Source organism: Vulpes vulpes, chromosome 7 (genome assembly GCF_048418805.1).
Source record: "Vulpes vulpes isolate BD-2025 chromosome 7, VulVul3, whole genome shotgun sequence".
Lineage (NCBI taxonomy): Eukaryota > Metazoa > Chordata > Mammalia > Carnivora > Canidae > Vulpes > Vulpes vulpes.
In genome coordinates, this window is record NC_132786.1 from 36,543,684 (window position 1) to 36,555,764 (window position 12,081).

General features: G+C 39.2%; 1 protein-coding gene across 6 annotated transcripts in view; it reads right to left on the minus strand.

Moving 5' to 3' along the window:
- NRG1 (neuregulin 1) overlaps positions 1 to 12,081 on the minus strand; it is a 1,080,326-nt gene that overhangs the window by 489,534 nt on the left and 578,711 nt on the right. The window lies entirely within an intron of this gene.

The following is a 12,081-nucleotide window of genomic DNA, read 5'->3' on the forward strand; positions in this document are numbered from 1 at the left end:
CCAGTTCTCTCACTTGGTGGTTGCCAACAGGAAACATCATTGGGCTTTCCGGTGCACTAATTGGCTTGGTGATGCAAGGTGTTCCTGCAGCATTTCCAATCGAAGATCATGCACTCCCAAGGAAAGATTTTTTTCCACCAAGTTAGCACAAGCCTGCTTTGAGATTTTCTGTGCTTCTTGGTATAGAAAGAACTATCAAACTGTCTTAAGTCTGAGTCAGTCCTTTGAATTATTTACCTACATTTCTTTGTAAGTATTTCACTAGTGGCAAATTCTCTGGTTTCACAAACAGAAGATTTAAACTCATTCCTAAAGGAAAGTTTGTAGGATAAGAGGAAATTTGACCTAGTGGAGAATATATACACTTGCATAACTCATATACATAAAATATGACATCTATATGTACACACACATATTTGTATATGTCTCAATTGTGGGAGTTTTTTTATTTCTTTCATATGGGGCTAATAAAATTTACTTCCAGTATTCTATAACGTAAATTAGGGCGTAATATTATTGGTTTACATACACCACAGTGATTGATAGACTCGGGGTTAATGAGGAAAGTCAATCTTATGGACTGACATACTGTACTATGTGGCAAAGACAAAGGTATTCTCTAGCCCATTCATACGTGAAAAGCTAAGTGAAAAAAACCTAACTGCATATAACTAACGTCATTATGAGATTGAAAGTAGAGCCATATCTCAATTGGGCTTCATTTTTTTAAAGGTTTTTTTAAAAATTTATTTATTCATGAGAAGGGGAGAGAGAGAGAGAGAGAGAGAGAGAGAGAGAGAGAGAGAGGCAGAGACACAGGCAGAGGGAGAAGCAGGCTCCATGCAGGGAGCCTGATGTAGTACTTGATGCTGGGTCTCCAGGATCACACCCCAGGCTGAAGGCGGCGCTAAACTGCTGAGCCACAGGGGCTGCCCTGAGCATCATTTTTTTATACTAAAATTAACCAGATACTCAGGCTAATATTGAAAATTAGAACTAAAAGAAATAAAACTAGAAAAGACTTTCAAAGTTACCCACTTGAACCCTACCTCGTTGTGGCTACTTAACTATTCATTACATGGAATTGTTAAGAGTGAACTTTATTCAAACTCTATTTTTTAAAAATAAGAGCAGTAATTCTAATCTCCATTGACACTGATGTAAGTACATGTCATTCCACCCAAGTCTTTACTTAGATTTTTGAAAAAAAAATGGTAAATGAGTATTAAGTAATGTTAAGAAATCACAGTGTAAGCACCCAATCATAATGTAAAAATTCAAGAGTTCTTAATATATGAGAGAGACCAGAATAAAGACTTCTAGACATTATATATCTGAATGTTGTTAACATCTTATATATTTGTATTACCATTGTGCTTGCTAATTTACCAAAGGTCCTTCTCTCCAAACAGTTTTTAGGATAAAATAGATGATCTAACCTCTTCTGGTTCACTGCTACTCATTTTTTCTTTTTGTCACCTGGAGGTGGCGATCAGGAATGCAGTGGTTGTTTGAGCACATTCCTAAGAAGCATGGGCCGGAAACAAGGGGAGAGGGTCCTGGCATGTATTCCACTGATGGATTTGAGTTTAGTCACTCCTGGGAAATAGGATGTTAATGATTCAAGATACTTGTCCTGGCTAACCTTTACTCCCTTGAAAAGAAAGGCCAGTATTGCCCTCTCTTCCCTGCTCCCTCAACCCCAAATTCAGAAAGGAAGAGAAATGGAGAAATGTTTGACTTCACTCCCTATGGCTCAAGAATGCTAGTTTTCAAGTATTTTAATAGTTTACCTCTAACTCCCTCATGTAGTTTGAGACTGAGATAGGTCTCCCAAGATAGGTGCCCAGTTTTTCCTTAAAATAATCCCAAGATTATACACATTTTTAAAGATTTATTTATTTATTTGAGAGAGAGAGAGAAGAGAAAGAGAGTGCTCCAGGAGGGGCAGAGGGAGAGAATCCCAAGAAGACGCCCTGCTGAGTGGGGAGTTCAAGGACATAGGTCTCAATCCGATAACCTGGAGATCACAACCTGGAAGTGAAACCAAGAGCTGGACACCCAACCAACTGGGCCATCCAGGAACCCCAGACTGTGCATTTAAAAAAAAAAGTTACACTCCTTAGTACATTTTACTTTATGGGATTTGTGTTCTTGCTTTTGTAGTAGGACTAATGCATTCATAAAGAAAGTAAGCTTATAATGCAATTTGTTGCCATAAATGTGTTAGTCTTTGACTAATAAATGAACGAAACACTTCTGCAAAAACTCGGAACATGTTACAAGGCTCATGAGTATGTTCACTAAACCTCACTCTTGTAAGCACAATCCTGTGAGGGAAAGACTCCCATAGCTGGAATTCATGAAATGTATGTCTTTTGTCCAAACAACTCAGTTCAAGAAAACTCCAGCCTAAAAGGAGAAAGGAAGTAATAACCCTTGACAGAAATCCTCACAAGTACTAACAGTAACAGTGTGCACATTCCAGAATATTTACCCAGAATCTTATTTTCTGAAACAATAAAGAAAGAAAGAAAGAAAGAAAGAAAGAAAGAAAGAAAGAAAGAAAGAAAAGAAAGCAAGCCAGGTGACTAAATTGCTGTATGGACATTTGTAGGACACATTACATTTTGCTGCTATGATAGAGGATAGAATAACTGGAACTCAGCAGCACTCTCTAGTTATTGTTCTACATTTATGAACTTCCTCATTTGTTGTGAAGTCAAACAACTTGACATTTTGATGGGGAAAATTTATTTCCCATAGAATGCAGCTAGACGACAAAATATTGCATGCAAAATCATTTCCCCGGTTTCCATGTTTGCTATTCTGTGCTACTTCCATCAGGAAAAACTTTATAATCAATTGGCATGCCCCATGAAAAGAGGAAGTGCTTTCCAAAAATGGAAAACACTTTTTCCTACACAAAAGAAGATAAACTTAGAAATTTTTTTTTCCTCGATAGTTTCAGGTAATGATTTGGAAAATTTCTGAGAAAGTAATGGTGGAGTCAGAAATCAGTTGTTCCACCAGGTGAGTTCAAATGCCATCAAAAACCAAGTCTATTAAAGGGATGTATCCTCTGACTTTGATTTTGAAACATATATTGAAATAAAGTATATGAACTGAGAAAGTCACCTAAAATGTCTGCTAACCAGAATACTGTGGCATGTGTAGTAAGCCATTAGCAGCCTCCAGAATATGGATAATGAATTTGTAGCATATTTTTATGCCAAATTTGAGTAATAGATGTCCTGGCTTAAAATAGTAATGTGCTTCTGAAAGGAAAAACAATTAGCTTTAGCTTGTTTTTCATCAGGAGCCTGAAATATTGATAGAAAAACTGGCCAAATCAGCAGCTAGACAAGGGAATGAGTCACATGTTCCATTCTTAATTTTACTTCAGAACTTTTATATAAGGACCTGAAGCAGTAAGGAATCTAGGACAATATCTTCAGTCTTCAGGACAACAGGCTCCTGAACAGGTGCACACCAAGACTTCTTTCATTTATTAAAAGGAGTCAAATTTATAATGATCCATGCACCCCTACACATATGGCAGCATCATATACAATAGCGAAGATACGGAAGCAGCCTAAGTGTCTAAAAATAGATGAATGGATAAAGAAAATGTGGTGTGCACACACACACACACACACATACACACACTGGAATATCACTCAGCTAGAAAAATGAATGAAATCTTGCCATTTGCAACAACGTGAGTGGATCAAGAGGGTATAATGCTAAGTGAAAGAAATCAGTCAGAGAAAGACAAATACCATATGATCTCATTTACATGTGTAATCTAAAAAATGAAACAAATGAATAAACAAATGAATAAACAGACTCTTAACTCTGGAGAACAAACTGGTGGCTGCCAGAGGGGAGGTGGGTGGAGAGATGTGCTGGGAATTAAAGAGCAGTCTTACCACGATGGACACTGACCAATGTACAGAATTGTTGAATCATTGTATTGTACACTGGGCCCTGATATAACACTGTATGTTAATTTTGGGGAAAAAAAAGAAGTAAAATTTATGGAATCTGAAAGCTAAGGAGAGAGTCAAACTAGGGAAGGAGAAAAATCACAAGCTATGTGAGCAGTAAAGAATGTAAAATGGTAGGAATATCAAGAGGTAGGAGAGATCTAAAAGGGAACATACTGGCTATCAAATTTATCTGAAAACTTAAAATCCTTTGAAAAAGTCACTTTAATAACACAGTCTACCCTTGGCCTATCTGCAGTTTTCAGCCATTGTGCTGGAATGAAATGACCTCTGCTTTGGTGTAACATCATTTGAGATTGGATTCACACTGGCACTTTCTGGCTCTTTCACATTTCACTGGCACTTTCTGGCTCTGCCTTCTCTGCAAAGAGCCTGGGGAATATTGAAAAAGAAAACCGGAGCTGGCGGCATCACAATGCCAGATTTCAAGTTGCACTACAAAGCTGTGATCATCAAGACAGTGTGGTCCTGGCACTAAAACAAACATATAGATCAATGGAACAGAATCCAGAATCCAGAAATGGGCCCTCAACTCTATGGTCAACTAATATTCGACAAAGCAGGAAAGACTATCCACTGGAGAAAGGACAGTCTCTTCAATAAATGGTGCTGGGAAAATTGGACATCCACATGCAGAAGAATGAAACTAGACCATTCTCTTTCACCATACACAAAGATAAACTCAAAATGGTTGAAAGAGCTAAATGTGAGACAAGAATCCATCAAAATCCTAGAGGAGAACACAGGCAACACCCTTTTTGAACTTGGCCACGGCAACTTCTTGCAAGATACATCCATGAAGGTAAGAGAAACAAGAGCAAAAATGAACTATTGGGACTTCATCAGGATACAAAGCTTCTGCACAGCAAAAGAAACAGTCAACAAAACTAAAAGACAACCTACAGAATGGGAGAAGATGTTTGCAAATGATGTATCAGATAAAGGGCTAGTATCCAAGATCTATAAAGAACTTCTTAAACTCAACAGCAAAGAAACAAACAATCCAATCATGAAATAGGCAAAAGACATGAACAGAAATTTCATCAAAGGAGACATAGACATGGCCGACAAGCACATGAGAAATTGCTCCGCATGACTGGCCATCAGGGAAATTCAAATAAAAACCACAATGAGATACCACCTCACACCAGTGAGAATGGGGAAAATTAACAAGACAGGAGAGAACAAATGTTGGAGAGGATATGGAGAAAGGGGACCCTCTTGCACTGTTGGTGGGAATGTGAACTGGTGCAGCCACTCTGGAAAACTGTGTGGAGGTTCCTCAAAGAGTTAACAACGGATCTGCCCTACAAACCAGCATTTGCACTGCTGGGGACTTACCCAAAGATACAGATACAGTGAAAAGCTGGGACACCTGCATCCCGATGTTTCTAGCAGCAATGTCCACAATAGCCAAACTGTGGAAGGAGGTTCGGTGTCCATCGAAAGATGAATGGATAAAGAAGCTGTGGTCCATGTATACCATGGAATATTACTCAGCCATTAGAAATGACGAATACCCACCATTTGCTTCTATGTGTATGGAACTGGAGGGTATTATGCTGAGTGAAGTAAGTCAATTGGAGAAGGACAAACATTATATGGTCTCATTCATTCGGGGAATATAAAAAATAGGGCAACCTGGGTGGCTCATCGGTTTAGTGCTGCCTTCAGCCCAGGGCGTGATCCTGGAGACCCGGGATGGAGGGCCACGTCAGGCTCCTGACATGGAGCCTGTTTCTCCCTCTGCCTGTGTCTCTGCCTCTCTCTCTCTCTGTCTCTGTCATGAATAAATAAATAAAATCTTTTTTTAAAAAAAGGAAAATAAAAAATAGTGAAAGGGATTATAGGGGAAAGGAGAGAAAATGAATGGGAAATATCTGAGAGGGTGATGGAATGTGAGAGACTCCTAACTCTGGGAAACGAACAAGGGGTAGTGGAAGGGGAGGTGGGCAGGGGGATGGGGTGACTGGTTTTGGAGGTGACTGGTTGACGGGCACTGAGAGGGCCACTTGATGGGATGAGCACTGGGTATTATACTATATGTTGGCAAATCGAACTCCAATTAAAAAATATACAAAAAAAAAAGAATGATGCCTTATTACCCATTTCTTTACCTTCATCTGTCTAATGGCTCTATTTAATACATGTTGCCACACGGATTGGGTAAGGTATTATGTGTGAAAACACAGAGTCCCGGGCCTGGCACCTCCAAATACTGAAGAATAACGTTTCTATTTCTAGGGCCTGTTTCTCCATTAGGAATCACCTGGCTTTCTCCAAGGTTACAGGGAGAAGCCAAAAACCATTTGCCCTAACTGCCACCTGGTGGCCCCATAAAATAGTTTTAGAATCCGTGGGCAGACAGCGGGGTTAGAAGAGGAGCTGACTATTAGGATGCACATGGCACAGAGATGACAAGTGTCACTTTCCTTCCTTTCTATGTGGAAAGGTACAGAGAAGCTATTAGACTAAGGAAGTGGGTAGATTCAAGGAAAATATTTAAATAAAGAGGTACAGTCCAGTCCGTAACTGATTTGTAACTGATTTGTCCACTTGCTAATGGAAAACTCTTTGGCAGAGTTAATAGCTCTCGGGAAATGGCAGGTTTTCTGTTCACTGGAAAATATGCTTACTGGGCAATGTCACGGACAATGCCATGTGACACAGGCTCCCAAAAGAAAACTCAATTTTAGGTGCTGGTCTTCGGGTTGGAAAAAATTTCTGTTATTTCCACATTTCTTTTATTTTCTCTTTTAAAGATTATTTATTTATTCATGAGAGATACAGAGAGAGGCAGAGACACAGACAAAGGGAGAAACAGGCTCCCCTAGGGGAGTCTGATGCAGGACTTGATCCCAGAACCCCAGGATCACACCCTGAGTGGACGGCAAGATGTTTAACCACTGAGCCACCCAGGCATCCCATTGTTTCCACATTTCTTTAGGAATGCACAGTACTTTACATTGCCACAGTACTTAGCATTTTATTTTATTTTATATTTTTTAAAGATTTTCTTTATTTATTCATGAGAGACACAGAGGGAGAGGGAGAGACATAGGCAGAGGGAGAAGCAGGCTCCATGCAGGGAGCCTGATGAGGAATTCGATCCCAGGACCCTGGGTTCACGACCTGAGCCTGAGCCAAAGGCAGATGCTTAACCACTGAGCCATCCAAGTGCTCTTGCAGTGGCCCCTTCAATACTTCTCTTTCATACTGCTTTTTTTTTTATTGTTCTGCCTCTCTCTCATCTTATGACGCTGATTCAAAGAAGTGTGTTCTTGCAAGGCACTTTGGTGAACCTTTCTTTCAATGATCTCACTTACAGGGCTGGTTATGGAGGCCAGAGCTTTTGAGGGAGAGTGCGGTGTTTCCAGTTCCCCTGCCTCCCTGGCCACTGAGCTTTCCAGAGTCACTTCCATCTCACTTCTTTCTCGATCCTATTTCTTCTCTTCCTCTCTCAAAGTGCCCTGGATCTCCTCCTCAGAATAAGCTGCTGCTCATTGTTCCTACCACTGTGGTTGGTTTATATCTAGACTTCTCTACCACCAGCTTCCCTTTCCTGCCCTTCCCTCTTGAATCCATTAACTTTTTTCTCTCAAGGCTTCTTTGGGGTCTCTTCGAACTGCAGACACTAGAGGGCAACATGATCACACACAGCTGACAAGGACAAGGGATGGCCTCTGAAGCAGGAGCACAGAAGGTGTAAAGATATAGAACAGTGAATCAGATGTGTACACAACTATTTACAAAAGCCCACTCATTTATATTGGCCCTTTTAATCTTAAAAAAATAGAGACAGACAAGGTCACGTATTATTCTGTATTTTCAAGAAAAGAAGGAAACCAAGTTTCTTAGAGGTTAAGTGACTTGCCCAAGGTCATAGAAATAGCATCGTATGTCCTCCTGTTGAGTGACATTGAAAATTCTGGTGGAAAACTTGAAAATGCTTTTCTATTTTTTCCAAGATTTAAACCTAATTGCAGCAAGGTGTTTATATGTCTTTGTAATGCAATCAAAGGGAAACTCCAAGTTATTTCACATTAACACAAAGTATCAGCTGCACTGTACCTTCCATTCAGAGGAAAATTGTTTCTTGCTTTAAGAAAATGGATTTATTTAAACATTCTATAAATGCCCTTTATTAATATCTTGTTCAAAGAATCAGAAATTGGATTACCTTTTCTGTAATTGTCAGGTGTTTTCTATTTATGCTCGTTTTCTCTTCAATATGATTTCTTCGGCAAACAAATGCATGCTATTTTCTCCTATCTGGCATCCGAAGCAAAGGAAAACAGATAACAACACAGTTTCCCATTAGGAAATATCTGATCTTTGAGAGAATGCCATTGTTTTTCTTCTGTCTGTGACTGACTGAATACCTTGGATACAAGTTGTTCTCACACTGGCAACATTGCTTATTTGCTTGGTGTGGCAGCAAAACGGAATTAGAATCTATTTATATAAGCAAATCTGTCAAGCCCTGTTTTGCTTGATCACTTTCTCCTAATTTTTGACAGAGTGGTTCCCTCCAAGTGGTCTCACCTTGTACCTGGTGATGGCACATGAAAATTCTGTGTCCAGGGATCCAGAAGATTCAGAAGACTCCACAGACAAGTGTGATGGTTGCAAAAGTAGTGGAGAATATATGAAAGGAATCGATGGAGATGTAATCAAAGATTTTCATAGCTGACAGATAAATGGTGCAATTAAAAATTTGAAAAGACAAAAGCTGTGGGCTGGCTGAATGGCTTTGAAGAAGATGGACCTACCCTGATGTGTCTGGGGAAGAGCAGAGAAAACAGGATTCATAGTGGGTCAACATTTCTTTGTCCTTACTGCTTCAAGGGATTAAAGTTTGAAAGATTCATTTCACAAATTAAACCTTGCAAATAATGAAAATTTTAACTAGCAGTTACATAGAATCTTCTAAATTCCAAATGCTTTACAGTAACACTTCCCCATGGCATTCTGGAGAGGCAGGAAAGGAATGAGTTAAGAAATAGAGAGATTAAGTTCAAAAAAGCTTTGTAAGAGCTCCTGTATTCATTTTCATTTTAAAATCTTTTTAAAAATCTCTTTTTTACATAGAGCTAGCACTTTGCAGGAATGTGAAGTCAAGCAGTATTTCCAGAAAAATCTTTCGGGACTCTTGTGTATAAATACTACTGAAAAGATATATACACATAACCATGGCTTCTTTGTGGCCTGAAAGAAGGACATGTGTGTGTTTGTGTGTGTGTGTGTGTGTGTGTGTATGTGTCCCTTATTGGCATATTAGCTTAATTGTGAAAATATGAAAAGAATCCTTTTTGCATGGGGAAAAGGACAAATGCATTTTGGTAATAAAGATCTGAATTACAAAAAGGTAAAGAATTATAAATGTGAGAGTAGGAACCTGTTAAATATAAACAGAACACTAAATATCCTTGAGAACAAAAAAATATGAAAGTGTATATTCATATTTTCCCCTTTAGGCTGATTTCTTTAAAAAAAAATACGACTCTTTTCTAGCAATGCCAACACAATAGATTGATTCATGTACTCATATTTAAATCTACAATGACAACAAAAAATGTTGATAAGTATCCAATACTCAGTACCCAATCAATATATGCTATTATCACCTTCATTTTTGTTGGAAGAAAACAAAACAAAAAGATTAAGTTACTCCCTAAGAATTTACTATTTTTATTGTGATTTACTGCCTAAAAACAATATGACAATAAAGCTGTAATTATCTACAGCTCTTGAGTAAGAGATTAGTTCTCCAAGAATATCTATTTCTATTTATGTGTCCCACTTCAACATTACTAAAGCTTACTTTATTATTTCTGGTTGTTTTTTTTTTTTTTTTTTTTTTTTGCTATGATTCTGAACATATGGGTTAAACACATTTAGAGGTAATACAATCTTCCAAAGGCAGCTCTTTGCCCATATTTTCAACCTTATCCAGAGGTTAATTCTCTATATGAGGGAGGAAAGAAAGCAGGTCCCATTTCTCCACTGTGCATCAAGCTGGGTAAAGCCTTATTTCATCTACCACGCAAGGAATGACAAAATGCACACTAGCTAAACATCGTTTTGCCATAGGTCTCCACGTAGCTATAGCTCATCTGAGATTTGCATCTCAATTTTCTGCAGAAGCTACAATACAGTAACAATATATAGATAAGAAAATATTCATTACTCTTATTTTTTAAAAGTAATTAAGCAAAATCATTTCTTTTTTCACGAGTCCATAGACGGTAGGTTAAAATTGGCTGCCACGATGGTACTGTTGGCTAGCACTCTTTGAACAGATAAGTCACAATATATATTTAACATAACATATATACCTATATGTTTAATATATATTTAATATATACTATAAACATATATTTAATATATAACAATGTATATCTCATTGTTTTTATATATTGTTTATATATAAATTCATGATATATAATCATATATAATCATATATATATTTTATATATATAATCACGAATTCATTTTATTTATTTATTTATTTATTTATTTATTTATTTATTTAAGATTTTATTTAAGAGAGAGAGGCAGAGACCTAGGTAGAGGGAGAAGCAGGCTCCCTGCGGGGAGCCCTATGCGCACTGGATGCCAGACCCCGGGATCACGCCCGGAGCCCAAGGCAGCCGCTCAACCACTGAGCCCCCCAGCGTCACATTATCACGAATTTAGAATATGCGTTAGAAGGCGTGCTTTGCGCACTGTGACGGACTGCATATTGCTGCTGTGATTCTTTAGGGTAAGAAGCCCCAGGTGCCCAGCATCCAGAGCAGACCGGCTCGGCTCCACCGCAGGCACGCAGGGGCTGGGATTCCCTCCCGCGAGCGGCAGCGACGTCACGGGCAGCTCCTCGGCGGCGGGGGCTGGAGCGCGGGAGGCGGCGGGCGCGCCGGGAGGGGCGTCGCTGGGAATTTCCAGGGAAACACTGCAGCAGATGGCCTGCCTGGCTGAGCTTCAGTGACACATCTGCAGCACGGCTGGTGGGAAGGATATTTTCGGAAAATCTATGCTCTCTCAGGTCCAGCTAGTTTTGAGATATATATATCTATAATCGCAACGTTTTTATCCCCCCCCCCCCCCCCAACTTCTTTTATTGCTGAAAATGAGGTTTCTATTTTTGTTGCAGGGACAGTATGTGAAGGATCCCAAGCCACTCACCAATGCTACACCCTGCGTGCCCCCCCACCCCCCGCCCCAACGGCACCCCCTGCGCTTTCTTTCTGCCAGTTACATTATGCAGGCTGTCAAGGTGGCCTGTGGAATACAAGGGCAAATGTTGCTAAGGTAACAGGATTGAAAACCTGTCTGCAGAAGCAGATGCTTTATAACCTGGGGTTTCCCTCATTTGCATTTAAAGGCTCCAGAGCAATAGCCTCAAAGCAAGCCAAGTCCTTGAAGCTAAAATAAGATTTTTTAAAAAATGTCATCTGATATGTCATTGAGCAGCTAGTACCCCTGTCAAGGTTGAATAAAGTGCAGGAAAAAATATCAGGTGCTGGTAATTCCCAGTGCGTTGGTCCTAGAACTGATGCATTTAAGAGCATCCCCATTTTCCCCTCTACTTTCTCAACTTACATACACCCTGAGGAGAATGAGGAATTCCCTCATCTTTTTTTTTTTTTTTCTGGATTGCCCTTCACAGCATTCTCAAAGGTTAAACTTCTGACCGTCTGGGGTGTATCGCTCCAATCTTGGTGATCTAAGAATGCTTCATTGCACATTTGCAACAAAGGAGATAAAGAGTGGTCTGTGGCAAAGCTCAGATTTGAAGCAAGTGGAAAAATCCCTTAGGCTAAGTGAAATTTAGGAATTTTGATATTATTCAAGAATTAAATAAACTAGATTTTAGATATGACCACCAGAGATATCCTTATAGGTAGGATCTAATCACTGCATTAGGCACAACCCAGATGTAATTCCAAAAATAAGCTCCAGCAACCAAGCAGCAAAAACTGTACTTGGTTGACTTCTTTTACAAATAGATTGGATCATAATTCTTTCAAACGAAACATATTAAGTATCTGCCTGTGTTTCAGTTCCATCA